Below are 18147 nucleotides of genomic sequence, written 5' to 3' on the forward strand. Positions count from 1 at the left end.
AGAGCCATTTGAACCATTTTTTTTCTTCTGGAGGGCTCTAGCTTTTAACCTGGGCTGGGGGGTGGTCCTAGCGGTTAGCTGGCGACGTGGGTGTCCGTCCCTTATCGTAGGGTCTTCTAGCTTAACATGGTTCTGCTCTCGGCTTCTGTTCTCGTTTCTCCCCTCGGAACTGCGTCTGTCTCACGGTGGGAAGGTATGACATGCATCATTTAGGCATTCTTGTGTTAGTCTGTGCTATTTCATTTGCTCACTCGTTACTCGTATATTTTTGGTTAATTTAATGTCACGATATATTCGGAGCTATGTGACATACTACTGGATTTGCTTATCATGTCAGGGTTTTCATGGAAGGTGTTGGATTTGCGTGACACCATACAAGAACAATAATGGAAATATTAAGTGTAGATATTTCTATATATTTTGTTGTATCTAATTTCTTAGCAACAGCGTAGAAGCGTCATTCATGAAAACAGTATCTCAGTGGTACCGTGATGCGACTTCGCTCTTCGTCGACTTTCGTTACAGGATACATATTTATTCATCTGCGTTGTCATGTGTCTGAGCTTTGACCATCACTGTTCTACGCTTCTCGGATTCCAACTAAACGTTTTCGTTTGTTCTTTAAAGTAGGATGTTAGTGACTATTAGCTTGCCCGACCAGTAACCTACAGACCCATGGCGAGATAGGTCTTCGTCAACGTTGTAGCTACAGTGGGGTCTTAAAAACGGTCCTACGCAGCTACATCATGCCAACACTGAAGTTTGACTGCTATTTCGCTGTGATGTTATAGAATAACAGACTGGTGAGCGGGTGCTGAAGCAAAAATGCCATCTGACCGATGGTTTCCGATTTTTGTCGCTTTCTGACAATTGGGGAGTGGAGAGAAACTGTTAAAGCTAGATTGTTTCAAAGACATTCATTGAATAACAAGTAAACTGGGAAACAGGCCTCATATATAACACACCATCTCATCTCACTTTACTTTCTTGTCAGTAACGTCTGAAGTAAAGCTCTGTATCTTACTCTGAAAAGTATACAGCAGATTTTCGTAGCAAGTATATACCACATAGCTGGTCTGATTAACGAAATAGCTGCTTTTAAATTCAAGCTGAAAGGAATTTTGTAGAACACCCACACAGTTCCGTATTATTCTATTTCGTAATATTTTATTTATTTATTGTTTTTTCAAAGTAGGGTTTACGAGATGCTTATCCAAACGATAATTCCATCCAAATGAAAGATATAGAAATTTTTTTTGGGATGTAGCAGACTGTCGAATTTATTTATCTTGTCTATTGATAACGACAAGGTTACTGGACATGAATTCAATGACATAGTAAATAAGTTTACTCAATTAAAGTAACGAAATGGGAAGTAAAATTACAATAAAAATACTATTCTTGAAAGGAATATTTTCTCAACACTGTATTACAGCAGTCTGCTTTTATTTCCAATCAATGATTTATGCATGATCAATACTGGATTAGGAGCAAACAAAATCTGTTCTTAATGACACGTCTTACTAAAATCAATGTCCCGTATTTGTGAAAAGCAATAAGACGTAGGAAAAAAATTGCAAAACATTAAATGTTCATGGGGAGGTGGCCGCAGCTTTGACGGTTTCGCCAGTGTTGCTGGATTATCTCGGCGCGGCTCTGTATCCAAAACAAATATTGTTCTATCTCTTTTGTCGAACTTTTTGGGTAATCACCATCGTCCCTCTCCGTTTGATGAGGATATCAGTAAAATGTCGTCTGCCTGTTGACAGGACGTCAAAAATATTTCAATGGCTGTGAAGCGTAGACAATTTTATGCTTTTAACTTCGTCCCGCATAGTGTACTGCAATGGACAGTTGTTAATTGTCGCTTATTTGGAGTTTAAATTATTCCTGAGGCTGAAAATGCACGCAGTTCACTGTCGTGGACGCTCGCTGCTGTTGTAACCTGCATGCATTTGCAGCCTCAGGACTAATTGAACACATCAAAGAAGCGATCATTAACAGGTGTCTACTGCAGTGAAATTAGTACACCAAAGTTTAATTTATGCAGGGGCGTAATTAGGATCGTCAACTGTCTCCAGCTGTTGTTACATATTTGCAAACACGGAAAAGTGAAAAGAAAATCAACATCTCGGTCAAAAAGATTTGGTAAAACTGACCTATATACTTTACCCAAGCGGGCACTGAAATATAGTATTGTGATTTAATTCTTCCATTCGCGAAACACTGTTGTCTCCTTAAATCGAAATTTCTGGAATTATTACAATCTCCCATCCCGACAACGACAAAAATAAATTCCCTCAAAGTGGTATAATATAGATAAAAACCTACGTTGGGCTCAATACGTGGCTGTAAACTGCAAGGATACACCAATATCTCTACACATAGTATAAAAATACACTGCCGGAAAAAAATTGGTATACCCTTTCAGAGGTTTACGATTCACTCGATTTATTCTTAAACAGTGCATGCGAAGTACATGAAATGAGTACATTTACAGATCAATAGCACAAGCCATTCTGAGGTACCACATATCGAACCATGCTGGAAATACTCATATTACCACTCGGTGTAGCCTCCGTGGGCGGCAATGCAGGCGTTGGCTCTGACACCCAGTCGGTCGTACCGATGACGAATACTGTCTTGGGATAGGTATATCACGCCCACTAGACCTGTTCACGTTGTTTTGTAAGGGTTGTTAGTTGACGAATCGCACGTGTTACTCCTCGTCCTATCATATCCCAAACGTGCTCGATTGGAGGCAAGTCAAGGGAGGTTGCTGCACGCCTTGCAGAGTTTGTGGGCATTGTGTGGGTGAGCATTGTCCTGTTGGAACAACACATCACCTTTCTGTTGGAAGAAAGGCAAAACAGCGGGTCTAACAATTCTGTCCCCTCCAGAAGCACCCAAGGTGAATGACATTGTAGCTAATCGTACCCCAGACCATAAGGCCTCGTGTGGAGCCAGTGTGTCTTGGACGAATTCACTCTACGAGACAACGCTCGTACGCGCAAACGACCATGACTTGCGTGCAGGAACAATATGCTGTCATCACTGAAACCCACACGCCATTCCGTTATCCAAGCGATCCTCTGACAGCACCAGTCATCGATGCTGCGGCGCGAGTAGAATACCATCTGGAGATGTGCGTGCCCATGGTCTCATTGCTAATAATCGGTTTGCAACAGCTCGTGTTGACACGTCTGAGCTCACAAGCCCTCTTATATGTGCTGTGGTAGCTGTGAAATCTGCCATGAAATATGACAATCCTGGCGGGTGTCGGTGTTACATAGACGTCCAGAATTTCGACTACAGGTGTCAGAATGTTCAAGTAATCAGTGACGCCAGCACCATGACACAACTGACGTCGGACGTCCAACTTGTGTGGCAGTTCTCCAAAAGGGCCATCCCGCCAGTCGGAAGTAACTCCTTTCAATCTCGCTTAGTCACCGCGGTATGACTGATTGCATGCTACACTCGTTTACACCACACTGAGCCTTCTGTCTGTGAGTATTTCCCATTAAAGCGTAGACAGAGCGCGGTGCTTTAGTAGCTACGCCACCACGACACTGTTTGCGGACGCCGTTGAAATCATTATCAGTATGTCTACAGGGTGACAAATATTAAACAATATGAAATAAAGTCGTCATAACTTCTTGACGGTTTGCGTTAAGGCGTTCAGACAGCACGGTTGGCCGCAGGACATGGTGGGAATTAGTATGCCATGCATGTTGTGATTTGGCAGCGAAGCCCGCTTTTATTTGCATTTGGATGGGTTCTTCAATAACCAAAATTGGCGCATTTAGGGGACTGAGAATACTAATTTCGCGATCGAGAAGTCTTTGTGCAGTGTGGTATTTCCAGTAACGGAGTTAATCGGTGCGATATTGCTTGACGGAATAATGACTACCGAACAATACAAGAAGGTTCTGGAAGAAGATTTTATCCCCATTATCCAAAATGACCCATATTTCGACAAGATGAGGTTCATGCAAGTCGGAGCTCGACCCCACCGAAGCAGGAGCACTTCGGGACCGCACTGTGGCTCTGGGGCACTCAGAGACCACTGGCATAACCCTCGATTGGTCACCATGTTCTACGGATCTGAACACATTCAGCTCCTTTTTGTTGGGCTATATTAAAGACAAGGATTACAGCAATAACCCCAAAACCATTGGTGAACGGAAAACAGCCATTCAGGAGTCACCGACAAGCAGCGATGTTCAAACACTTCGGTGAGTTCAGAATTACGCTGTTGGTCTGCGCCACATCATCGCCAATCATTGCAGGCATATGGAACATGTCATAACCTGAATCCGGATATCTTAGCGACGTTTACATATTGAATAAAGTGTCTGCACACCATAGTTTGTAACTAATTTGCGTCTCTTTCTTATAGTTCAGTAACTGTCACCCTGTACTGTCTCCCAGATGGCAATGCCGTCCTCAGATCAAAATCGACGTCATGTTTCAAGGTGTACTAATTTTTTTTCCAGCAGTGTTGATGACACGTTATCCTGAAAACTCACAGCACTAGGAGCCAGTGACGAATGTCTGCGTACGATATGTTGTTACGTTCATTTTGTTTATATTTTACCGTCTTATTCATATCTATCGTGCCGACTTGCAGTCACGAACAGAGATTGACACACGCTTTGTCTGTTTTAACTATTGCTTAATGTGCACAGCCACTCATGTCTCTCCTCGACCTGAACACTGAATAACACAGCATAATCACTCGCTGCTTCAGGACAAAGTGCCTTCTTTCTCAATGACAAAGCTGTTTTCTCCAAGCCAGCACGATGCCTTCTTCAATATAAAAGAGAATGATCAGTTTATAAACCTAGCTGGCTTCTAAATCTACAAACTCATCTACATCTGCTTTTATACCTGTACTCTGCAACCCATTGTGAAGTACATGGTAGTGACAGTATTTGTTTTTTTGTATGTACTTCTTATCCAGTAGCAATAAGACCTCACTCTTGTCTTACAGTCCTTGGCTTGGACAGTGTACTTTATTACACTTTCTTAGAACTATTAGCGTCGTCATATTATACTACTGTACTACCAAAAGACTTTGTATCTTCTAGTGTAAAAGTTACTTATCACCACGGTCTTTACTCGATTTTTGCTCTTTATAGGCCACATAAATAGCTGCTTCTGATGTAACTTCCCGATTTTCGATCAGAGTATTGTTGTTTCCCAACTAGTGATAACATAGTCAGCTTTCATTTTAGTTTAATCTAAAGATGGGTATCTTAAACCTTCTTTCGAAACGCATCTCTGTTCTAGATTTATTCATCTCTTTCAGATCATTTCTCATTCCACTTTCACCACAGAAATAGTTTTCCAGTTGTTCTGTTCAGAAAATCTCTTGCACATGCTATTTTCATTTAATCGATCATATGGGCGTAAAAAATCTTCTATGTGTTCTTATCGTTACATTTAGTTTTTCAATTTTCTTTTAGATATGTCCATTACACATGTTTCCATGTTTACCATTGTATTGCATTTGCCACGTTATTTTTCTAAGGATTTTCCTCTCTTTCTTTCCACGTTTTCTATTTATGTTGTCTTAGTGAAATCTAGACTTTCGGCTACGTGTGAACATGCTTTTATTTAGGTAACTTAGTGTTGTAACTTGGCTTCAGAAGAGACCTTTTATTGAACATATCTTTCGTCAACTGAAAGACCCTTTTCGTCACAACCGTTCTGCATTACCTCACTATTATTATTATTATTATTTTCCGTTATTCCCATTTAAGAGAGCGATTGAACTTGAATTCCTTTATGATGATTGTTTATGTTTTTTCTGAGCCCAAATTTTCTTCATCACTGTGTTGTTTCTTTCGCTCCGCTGTCCATTTGCATCCTGGTCTCTTCTGTGCTGTGGTGTCAAATTTATGTTTTTTGATGATGTTCCTGAATTCAGTTCTATTTTCTGCATCGTTTACTGTTATGTGTGCTTGTCTGAGGTCCTCTTCAACTTCTTTTATCCATTTTGTTTTTCCCCTGCCTGAGTTGATGACTTTAAGAATTCGCTTTAAAATTCTGTTTTCATTCACCCTGTGGATATGTCCGTAGAACTGCATTCTTCTTTTCCTTATTGTATCAGTAATCTTGTCTGTGTACTTATATAATTCTTATGTTGGTCTCTTCTTCCAGATTCCTTGCTCTTGTATCGGGCCAAAAATTTTCCTGAGAATTTTCCTTTCTTGTTTCTCTATTTCTTTGATTTTAGTTTGCCCACCTATTTGTGTTGTTTCAGATGAATACAGTGCCTCCGGAAGTACGACAGTGTTGTAGTGCCTCAATTTTGCGTTAATGGGTATGGACTTTTTGTTATAATAGTCCCACTTAGGTTTACATGCTTTCTGTAGTTTTTTTATTCTTTCCTCATTGGCCTTTAGGTTGATCCCTGATGGCTGGATGATTTCTCCCAGGTACTTAAAATGTGGTACTTGTACGATTTTCCCATGGATTGTCACAATAGGCAATTTGTCTTGTGGCACTCTTTCTATGTACTGGGTTTTCTCTTATGAGATTTGCAGGCCAGTTCTTTGTGCAATTTCGTGTAACTTCTCTATGGCGTTAGTGGCTTCTTTTCTATTATTTGTGAGGATTGCAAGATCATCCGCAAAAGCTAAACACTTGACATTGAATCTATGCCAATTTGGATTCCTTTGACTTCTTTTTCCCATGTCCTGATAATTTTTTCAAGAATGATGTTAAAGAGTAATGGTGAAAGTCCGTCGCCCTGTCGCACTCCAGTTTGGATTTCAAGTGGTTCCGAGATATCCCCCATAAATTTAACCTTGGAGACTGTGTCAGTTAATGTTTCCCGAATGATTGCTCTTGTCTTTCTGTCAACGCTGAATTCTTCCAGCGTCTTGCAGAGCGCTACTCTGTCTATTGAGTCGTAGGCCTTTTGAAAATCTACAAAAGTAACCACTGTGTTTCGGGTATTTCTCATCTGGAGAATCATTTTCAGATTCCAGATCTGCTCTATGCATGATCGTCCCTTGCTAAAACCAGCCTGGTATTCTCCTATTTGTGGGTCAACTTGTTCTTCTAATCTATTCATGAGAACTTTTGGTAGGATTTAATATGTGACCGGTACAAGTGAGATACCCCTGTAATTATTCGGTTCAGTTTTGTCCCCTTTTTTGTGGAGTGGATGGATGAGTGCGCATTTACATTCAGAAGGGATCTGTTCTGTTTCCCAAATGTTTAATATGATTTTGTGAATTTTTCCTGTAAATCTTACATCATTTAGTTTCCATAGTTCTGCAATAATTCCATCTTCTCCTTGGGCTCTATTGTTTTTCAGTGTCTTGATAATTTCTACTATTTCGTTGATGGCTGGCGGTTTAGCGTCAGGATTTGGTGTAGACGTCTCGTAGTGAATATCCTCTGTAGGTCATTCGCAGTTGAGAAGTTTGTTGAAATAGTCTGCGAGGATTTGGCAGTTATTCTTCGTGTTAGTTTCTAGTGAACCATCCGGTTTCTTGAAACAAAGATTGGGTGGCTGGTATCCTGCAATATGTTCTTTAAACGTCTTATAAAAATTCCTGCTGTTGTTCTTCTTAAAATCTTGTTCTATCTCATCTAGTCGCCGTTTGTCATAATTTCTTTTTTCCCTCCGAATAGTTTTCGATGTTTGTTTTCGGATTAGTAGAAATTGTTGCCATTTTTCTGATGTTTTGTGACATTGAAGTTTTCCCAGGCATTGGTCCTTTCTTCTATTGCTTGGTTACATATTATATTCCACCACCTGTGTTTTCTCCTTCTCGGGGGTTGACCGAATTTCATCGTGGATTTGAGGACGTCCACAAGTTCTGTCCAGTTTGTGGTGTTTGTCTGACTGACTTCCTGTAAGATGTTTTCCTTGTTGAGTTTTATGTATTCGGGGTCTGGTCTCAGCACTTTGTTTAGATTTGGCTTTTTTCTATTGGGTTGTAATCTGGTCTTTATCTGTAGAAGATGGTAGTCTGAGTCAAACAATCCTCTTCTCGTTTTCACATTCAGAATTTCTGCTGTGTCTCTTGGAGATGGCCGCATGGTCTATCTGGAATTCACCCACCATTGTGTTGGGCGACTTCCAAGTATACAGTTTCTTGTTGTGTTTTTTGAATTGTGTTGACATTATTACGAGGACGAAATTTTCGCAAAAGCTTATCAATCTTTCCCCATTCTTGTTAGTTCTCTTGTGAGCTGTATAGATTCTTGTGATTTTCCTGTATTTTTTCTCTTTACCTAATTGTGCGTTAAAGTCGCCTAACAAGATTATTACATGGTGTTTGGCAACTTTGTTTGTCGTCTCTTCAAGGTCATTCCAGAAGTGGTCCACTTTATTGCAGTTCTTCTTGTTATAGGTATTTGTGGGTGCGTGTGCGTTGATCAAGGTATATGCTTTCTTGGCCGATTTGACGGAGAGCGTTGATATACGTTCTGAGGCAGACTGGAAGTCAATGACAGAGTCGCTGACAGATTTGTGGACTGCAAATGCTGTACCAAACAGTTTGAGTCCTTTTTCATTAGTTTTAACTGCTGGTTTTCCTTTGTAAATCCTGTAGTTGTCTGTATCATAATGGTTTTCGTCCGTAAATCGTGTTTCCTGGATTTCAAGGATTTTGATCTGGAATTTTTGCAGCACGTCTGTAAGTTGTTTGATCTTGCCCAGTTTGGAAAGAGTATTAGTATTAAGTGTACCGATGAAGAGTCTTTGTTTTGTGTGAAATAATTTGGACGTCGTCTGGTTCTCAACCTTAGGCGTAACATGATGCTTCTGGTCCCCCGGAATCCGATGACCAGGTAAAGCCAGCCTTGCGACTGGTGCCCGGGGTAGTGGATTCATTCCTTGTGTTATCATCGTGTTTGGTTTTCAAGTTGAAAACTAACTTGGTGGTGGTCCTTCCGTGGAAAGATCACGAGGAATACGACTTGATTGTTGAGATCAAGAAGGTTGCTGCAGCCGCACCATCTAGGCGAACAGACGCTGACACCTAACCGCTGGATACCAGGCAGACGTTAGTGGATTTCGGTTGATAGTTTTGGCCCACCCCGGGTATTTTATTTCCCCGGTACCCTCCATATCTGGAGAGCATTCCCCTATCCGCCACCTGGGGAGGCGCCCGATGGGAGACTATCAACTCCACATGGGCATTACCTCACTATTGTCGTGTCCCACTGACGTGTCCTGAGAGGGAGTGGAAGGACTGCGTTGGTGCGCGTCAGAGAACTTACTTGGCATGAGGTCTCGGTGGTGTGGGCCGCCAACTCCTCACTGCTCCGTTGTAGAGAAGGCTGCAAGGTGAGCTAGAGTACGGAACTCGGATAGGATCTTAGGGAAGCTTTCATATATGAACACTCGATATATAGAACGATTATACTGGAAGTACCCCTGGCACTTGTGATTTAAATAAGGTTCTGTATACAGTCTTCCATGATTGTCTATCTGGCTATGCAGTTGCCATCCCTAACTTCCCAAACCTAAGTCCTAATACAGCAGAGGCGAGCGCACCAGACTAAGTGTCAGCTGTGTCGATTCAGCCTAAGTCCCTACTTGTTGCTGTGCTCAATACTCTCCTGCAACTCTTGCAGCATCCCGACGCAGACTGACGTGGACCGGCTTCCTAAGTACCTCGCTCCATCACTGTCTTTCGATCTAGCGGCTATCCGCTTTTATAGGGGTTAGTGCACCCGGCACCACTTGTTCTAGAAGGTTCTAGAAGGTTCTAGCACCCCGAACTTTGAGCCCTGAGTAGGCTAGTCACGCGGCAGCATGTGATGCCTACGTGATGAACTAGCCATTCTCCACTGTTTGCTGTGTCCACGGGTTGCCACTAACTGTGTTTGAGCCTCGTGATACTGCATACTCCGCTCTTGTTAGTCGAGTACACATTACACATTACACATGAGATAGTCTGGTCACGTCCGCCTCGCTTGATCTGTAGCAATAATTTTCCAGCCTACAGCCTACATGATTTTAATTCTATCTTCTACTATTCGCGACACCATCTTCTACTATTCGCGACACCTCCCCATCCCCAGGGGAAAATTTTGTAAGCTCGGTCCCTCGAGATTACAAAATTTTCGTTTTCTACTCGCGGTGCCAGTAAAACTTACCAGTCTTTATTGCCATCAAGACTTGACGTTATAAACATGAAAAATACATGGCACAAAAATAAAAAACACAAGAAGTTATAAGATACAGTTGAGTGCCGTCCATAATGTGCGTAGAACAAACAAAATTCATGTCACATATTCAAAAAATGCTGCAAATTTTTACCAAGAGCATACAGAATAGTTACATACATAAGTACACATTTGAGTTTTATACACATACAAAAGATCTGATTGGTCATCAATTTAGGATACATCAGGAGGGTAAGATAATCAATAAACATACAATTGTGTTATCTCCTGTCTGTCTTGGGGCTTGACAGCTCCATTGCTCTGGCACGGGGCTCAGAGAGTTGTGGTGTTTGACTCTGTTCTCTCCATTGTACCCTATCGGAGAGAGGAGTGCGACGTGTACAACTTAATTCATACTCTCCACCTTCTGCTGCCGCTTCACAGTGCTCGGTTTGTCGGGCAGGGGTGTACCGAACACTTCGTTCCCAGCGGCCATCCGCTACCACTGTATTTGTCACACACACTTTAGCGCAACAATGTCCTCCGATTTCACACAATCTTTTGCCACACATACGGCAACACTTACAATAGATGCATAAACAACATGATATAATTAAGACAACTAACACTACTGAACCCGTATACCCCCATACGGAATATACGCTCTTAGACCATCCACTAAAGGTGGTTCGCTGCTGATATTCTATTTCACTCTGCAGTTCATCCACTTTGTGACTGGCTACCTTGAGGTCATCTAAGTGTCTAACAATATGTTCTAAGGGTAAATCTATAGGTATACGTGTGACCTCTTGCTTTGTTTCGTCTATGATACAGCAATCTATATTTAAGTTTAGCATAGGTACTATATCATTCTTACTTACATTAGTACTAATTATATGGTCAGCTTGTAACATGACCTGCGCACCGTATCCTTTACACTGACTCGTAAAGGTTAACTTTCCGGTACCCCTTACAATAAGGTCGTTTGGGGGTAATCCGTTACATAATATTGTCAGTCCTTCATCCTTGGGAGCGACATACAGCCACTCATTGTCCTGTATCTGCGTCCAGATACTTTCGTTCAGTATGACATACTTTTGATTGCAATCTTTCGGAATTTCCCTTATAGGCTGTAGCATTCGAGCTTCACATCGCTCGTGATCATAGGTCGACATCAGAACGAACCGTTGTTTACAAATTTGATTTCTCGCCGTAACCGTTTTACACTGCAATTGGTCCCGAGACAGTAGTGCGTACTGTCGTTTCGCATCGTCAATAAGTAGAAAGTTTCGTTCAGGCTCGATATACGCAAATAACTTCTTAGTTGCATCATATTCTGCGGGTAATGGCCATATTCTATATAAAGTGTATACACTACTATCTACTAAAGGTATATTTAGTACATAACTTAAGGTATTGCCGGCAAGAACTACATCTATATCTATTATACGAAGTAACAGATACCCTTGGTCCTTCGTGAGTTCAACGGGAAATTTCTTGTCTTTTAAGTCCTCCTTTATCAGTTCGAGATACGTGACTACTTGTACAGGGTTAATCAAGTGTGGTTCCAATAGCCCTTTCTGCGCATTAACTATGGCAGAGATCAATAGATCATATTCCCTTTCGAGCTCATTGAACATATTAGAGATTTGCATCAGTTGTTCCGTAATAGTCAAAACAATCAGGGTGTGCTGTATCTTCCTGTTGGTACTATTTTCGTAATCCTCGACATGTTTACTCAACTTCCTTATCCCATCCGCAATTATTTGAGTATTCCTGGTGACTGCATTAATTGTTTGGTTCACCCCCGTCAGTGACGCCCTCACAATGGTTACTTGTTCCTTGGACAATCGCAATAATTCCCTTTGCTGTTCCTCTAAAACATCTATCTTAGCTTTAAAGAATTCCGCATCATCTTCATCTAGTGTACCAAACAATACCTTGCTTGTTACCCCAATAAAGTTCAATATCCCCCTTTTGGTTCTGGGCCGTTCATGTCTAGCCAACTGGTCAATCAAGTCCTTTGATTTAGAAATCTCTCCCACCTGCCATTTTACAGTTTGTTGTACATTTTCACATTCTCTGGCATCTAACTTTGCTTGATTCATCGTACTTATACAATGTGCTATCGCTCTATTGGCCCCCACCTGCGTCTCTTCAAATTTGTCATGCAATTCCTTGAGGTTGAAATAGGTCACCACTCTCCACGTTGTGCTGTATAGTTTCACACTGCCCTGGTTGTCGTAATACATTCCTGGTGCAGACTGGAATTTTTGCACTCTTACATCTTGTGGGTTTGCCTCGCGTCCTGCGAGTCCGATCTGCCATATACTCCCGAATATCGCTGTCATCCACAACGCCCTCATCAGTGGCATCTGTAATAGAAACGCACGTGCCACTCTCCTGTTTTGCTATCGCCTGCAATCTGTTCACTTCCTCTACCACGAACAACTAAAAGATATTCTTGCCTGCTTAGTAAAATTCCTTCAGTCTATTCGCGTGCACTTTTATACATTTATTTCCTTTCAGTCTAATTATCACGTTCGGTCCCTGTACATCTACTACCGTAAACGGTCCTCGCCACTGGTAGTCTAACTTCCTTGAGCGTCCCCGACGCACGCTTTCATCATACAGTAATACGCGATCGTCTTTTTTAAATTCCCTCGGGTTCTGTGTTTTATCGTAATCGCTTTTATTCCTGATTTTGCTTTCCTGTGTTGCCTTACGGGCCTCTTGGTGTACTAACTGCAGTCGCTGTCGGATTTCCGTCACGTAATCATCATAATTGTAGATCACGTTGGCTGGCTTCTTCTGTAACCACCCTGGCAGATTACACTTCCTGCCGAAGAATAACTGGAATGGAGTGTATCCCGTGGTACTGTGTGGTGTTGTGTTGTACACAAAACATGCGAACGATACCCATTCGTCCCAATCCGTCTGGTCCCGGTTCACGTAATGTCGTAACATCTCTGTTAGCGTGCGGTGCGTACGTTCTAATGCTCCGTTCGACTGCGGATGATACGCCGTTGTTTGTATCTTCTCAATTCTCAGTAATTTGCAGACTCGTCTCATCGTATCACCAATAAAATTACTCCCCATGTCACTTAATAGGGCGGTCGGAACGCCGAACTTCAAAATAATGTTTTCTACTAAACTTCGAGCTACTGTATCCGCGTCCTGTCGAGGTATCGGTTCAGCTATTACAAACTTCGTAAGAGAGTCTTGAAAGGTCAAAATATACTTGTGGCCAACTCGGGTAACTGGTAAGGGACCTACTATATCGATGTCACATCGCTCAAATACGAATTCGGGAGTCGGCGTTAGTTCCATCGGTTGCTTCGTTTTTGCTTGGGTTATCTTATTCTTTTGACAACTTTCACACATTCTTATGAATTTTTCTATATCGGCTTTCATACCCGGCCAGGTACAGTACTGCTTTATTCGCGCATATGTTCTTCCCATTCCCTGATGGCCTCCTATGGGAGATATGTGCATCTGTTTTAGGATTTCCAATTTGTCCTCTGCGCTTAGAACGTCTTCTTCGTTTATCGGCGGTGCGGCTCCGTCTTCACTTACCTCGGTCGCGTCAGCTGTTTCCTCGGGGTCTGTTATCTCGGCTGTCGCTACTGCTTCTGTCGCTGCCTCGTTATCTACTTCTCGGTTCTCGTCCCGCTGCGCGGCGTCCGCCTTTATTTCTCCTTGCCTCCCGCTATCCTGCGGTACTTCCTTATCGCTGTCTTGTACACTCCGAATCCGTGATAATGCATCAGCTACGCGGTTTTGTTTCCCTTCCTTGTACAGGATTTGGTAATCATATTCCTCCAATTTTAGCCGAAGTTTCATTAATCGAGACGATGGATCTGTGATACTGCCTAACCACATCAGGGGTTTGTGGTCCGTGAGTATTTTGAATTTCCTCCCAAACAGATAAGGACGAAAATATTTAACAGCCCACACTATAGCAGTTAACTCTCGCTCTATTGTACTATAGTTTATCTCTGCTTTATTGAGAGTGCGCGATATATACGCAACCGGTAAATCTTTTCCTATAGGACCTTGACTCAGATACGCTCCTACCGCGTATTTGCTGGCGTCTGTGGTTACCAAAAATTCCTTAGTGAAATCCGGGTACTGTAGTATTGGAGGTTTGGTTAACTTCTCTTTCAAGGTCTGGAAAGCTTCCTGTTGCACTTCCCCCCATTCGTACGGAACTCCCTTCTTTAGTAGTTCATGTAGAGGCTTGGCAATTTTACTAAAATTGCTCAGAAACCGTCGGTAATATCCGACCATTCCCAGGTAACATTTCAATTCCGTAGTTGTCTTTGGCGGCGGGTAATTTTCTATTGCCGTTACTTTCGTGGGATCGGGTTTCAAACCTTCTGCCGTTAAAACGTGTCCTAAGAACGTAACTTCTGTCCGCAAGAATTCGCATTTGTCGACCTGCAACTTCAGGTTCGCTTTTCTTAAATGTTCAAATACTTCTTCAAGGCGTGCGTTATGCTCCTCAAGCGACGCACCTACGATGACAATGTCATCTAGATAAATGAACACTTTATTCCCTTGCACGCCCGTCAGCACGGTGTTCATTAGCCGTTGAAATGTAGATGGGGCCGTTTTTAAGCCCATGGCCATTCTATTATATTCGTAATGTCCCGTCGGCGTACTAAATGCCGTTTTTTTTCGATCCTTCTCATCTATTAATACTTGGTAGTATCCCTTCGCGAGATCTAACGTTGAAAAATATTTTGCCTTTCCTAGACTATCTAGAATTTCGTCAATTCTAGGTAACGGGTAAACCATATTTATCGAGACATCATTTAGTTTCCTATAATCAACAACTACTCTCCATTTGGGTTTACCACTAGCATCAAGTTTCTTTGGCAATAATAACAAGGGGAAATTAAATGGACTGGTACTCGGCGAGATTATGCCGTCTCTCAACATGCCCTGAATTTCCGTTTGCAGTGCATCCTGCTGAGCTTGTGGGATGCGATACGGTCTTTGATTTATAACTGTCCCTTCAGCTTCCGGCGTTAGTGGGATCTGGTGCTTCACTACGGTAGTGTAGGTGAGCACGTCCCCTGGTAAGTGAAACACGTCGTTATACGCCAAGCACAATTCCCGTATGGCGTTGTGCTCCTCCCGATTTAAGTGGTCTATACGCATATTTTCCGTTAACAACTTTTGCCGCGTTTTTCTCTCGATCCTCCTGTTCTGGGGTGCACGTCTAACTTTGTAGCTACTGAGCGGTGGGACCTCTTCTGCTAGTACTTCCGGCACCCTAAACCGCACTTCTTGGGTTCGGGTATTCATTACGCTCGTTATACATGTTCCATCTTGGACGGCCACTATGGCTTCTGGTATATAGACCCCTGGTCTAATTTCTTGTTTGGGAATTACTGCCTCCCTACCTATTTTTCGCGTCACGCGGACTCTTATAAACCTCTCTTCCCGGGGTCCTATCCTGACTTCTTCCAGATCCTCCGGGGCTAGTGACTTGTCACGCCTACTCGTCGTGATATTACAGGGCTTCTTTGCTCGTTCTGGCAGCTCTTCGTTTCGAATAACTGCACTGTCATCTGGCGTCGCACAATTCTTACAAGTTGGCGCAGCCGGCACTCGGCTGTCTCGCCTCGTCGGGTATTTGGAGCAACCGCCACCCTTACTATCTGTATAACTTGGACCGCTATCTCTTATTTGTCTCCCAGCGACTGCCCGCGCGCGCGTCGTAACCTCGACCGGCGCCTTATCTCCTCGCGCTACATCTGCGTAACTGGCTCTTACCTCCGTCCCAATCTTACCACTTTGCGCAACTAATCGATTTTCAGTGTCCTCTTCGCACGCTTCTCGTAATTCTACCCATTCGTCTTGCACATACATTCTCCGTCGCCCATAATCCAGCACGACTTTATGTTCGTCCAGGAACTCCCGTCCAAGTAACCCATCAAACGGCAGATCAAGACATTCATTTACAACTTGAAACTGAGTAACCCATTTTCTTCCTATACCGCTACTTAATTCGATTAATACAGGACCCTCCGTCCTGACCTCTTCATTGACGATACTCTTTATTGTCACTGCCCTGTCGGTTTCCTTCTTTACACCATCCCTCAAAACCCTGGATTTAATGAGGTTAATGTGGGCCCCACTATCTATTAGTAATCTCGTCTCAGTTCCTTTTACATCTTTGCTCCTCACACATATATAGTCATTTTTGCCCGTGCATTCGGCAGCTCTTATTATTCCTGACGCAGCGTAATGGAACTGCGGCATTACGCCCTCTTCTCGTTTCCCTGCATATTCTTCCCACGGATGTTAACCCATTTACTTTCGTGGCAATCTCGAGCATAGTGTCCGTGTCGGTGACACGTGAAGCATGTCACTGGTTTGGCTTTGGTACACGGGGGTGTGTGTCCCGGTAGGTTACATGCTGTACACCGTACGGGTGGAGGACACTGAGCTCGTCCCCCATTTCCCCTAAATTCCCGCACGTCAATTTCCTTGACTGGTAATCGATTTCGGTCTGTCCCCTGGGAGTCGCCCTTTACCACGTCTGTTTTTCGGACGGTATACTTTGTTCTACATTCACGCGCTACATGCCCTTCTTTTCCGCAACTAAAGCATTTCATACTATTTTTCCGTCCTGTCCTGCTTGCAGTCGCCACTCGGCGTTTATCTCGCTCGGACGTTATCGCACATTCCTCCGTTGCGGATAAGTCAATAGCCTCTGACAAGGTTATCCGTTCGCCTTGTGCCCGTATTACTGTTTTTATTCTCTCGTCGTATAATCCCTGTATGAACACGGCCCGTCCTAGCTTCCCTATCAGCGCATTGCATCCTGCAATCTCGTCCTCATCCATGACCCTCTTCATTGCCTCTCGAAAGTGGAACTGCATAGAATCAACGCGAGAGCCCCATTGAGCCACACTTTCACCGTTTCCCTGCCTACTATTAAACATAGTACAAGCATAGTAGTCAATTGTGCGTTTGCTCTCATAATTTTCCAACAATATAGACCTCACGGCAGACCAAGTCTCTGTATGATCCCTAACCAATAGTTTACTGCGGGCTGAGCCCGTTATCTGACCAATAATGAACTTCAGAAACACTTGCTTATATCTAGGGTTCACTAAATGGTACGCATTATCGCAATTATCAATAAATTCGGACAATCTTTCTCTGTCCCCATCAAATTTATGGGGTACCAACTTGGTAGCCTCACTATAACTTAAATATAGCCTGCTTACACTGGAGAGTGTCTGCGGGCCTTCGCCCGAGTCTACTTCATTGGAGGTTGACATCTCCACTAACCTTGACTCCTGCTGGCTGGTGCTGAATGTGGCGCGTCGCGGTGGCGGCGCGTAGATCCGCTCGAGATGAGCGCGGTGCGAGACGGTACAGCTGCTGGGACGGCGCGGACCGGCGCCTCTCTACCCCGGCGGCGGCGCGATGCGACGCTGGTGCTGCGTTGGCGTGAATCAGCACCTTCTGCTTAGACGTGCCGCGGCGACCCCCTGGACCCGCGACGGTGCGTTGCGTCGACCCTCTGGCTCCGCAGTTGCGCGATGTGTCGACCCTCTCGTTCTGCGACGGCGCGATGTGTCGACCCTCTCGTTCTGCGACGGCGCGATGTGTCGACCCTCTCGTTCTGCGACGGCGCGATGTGTCGACCCTCTCGTTCTGTGATGCTGGTGCTGCTTAACGCCCCTCTGCCTATTCCAGTACTCTATACTGTCGCTTCTTCACCCGTAGATACCTGACCTATACCCCACACCTGGCACCAGAAAAATGGTCTAAACCTCTGTCGTGTCCCACTGACGTGTCCTGAGAGGGAGTGGAAGGACTGCGTTGGTGCGCGTCAGAGAACTTACTTGGCATGAGGTCTCGGTGGTGTGGGCCGCCAACTCCTCACTGCTCCGTTGTAGAGAAGGCTGCAAGGTGAGCTAGAGTACGGAACTCGGATAGGATCTTAGGGAAGCTTTCATATATGAACACTCGATATATAGAACG

Source organism: Schistocerca serialis, chromosome 1 (genome assembly GCF_023864345.2).
Source record: "Schistocerca serialis cubense isolate TAMUIC-IGC-003099 chromosome 1, iqSchSeri2.2, whole genome shotgun sequence".
In the NCBI taxonomy this organism is placed as follows: domain Eukaryota; kingdom Metazoa; phylum Arthropoda; class Insecta; order Orthoptera; family Acrididae; genus Schistocerca; species Schistocerca serialis.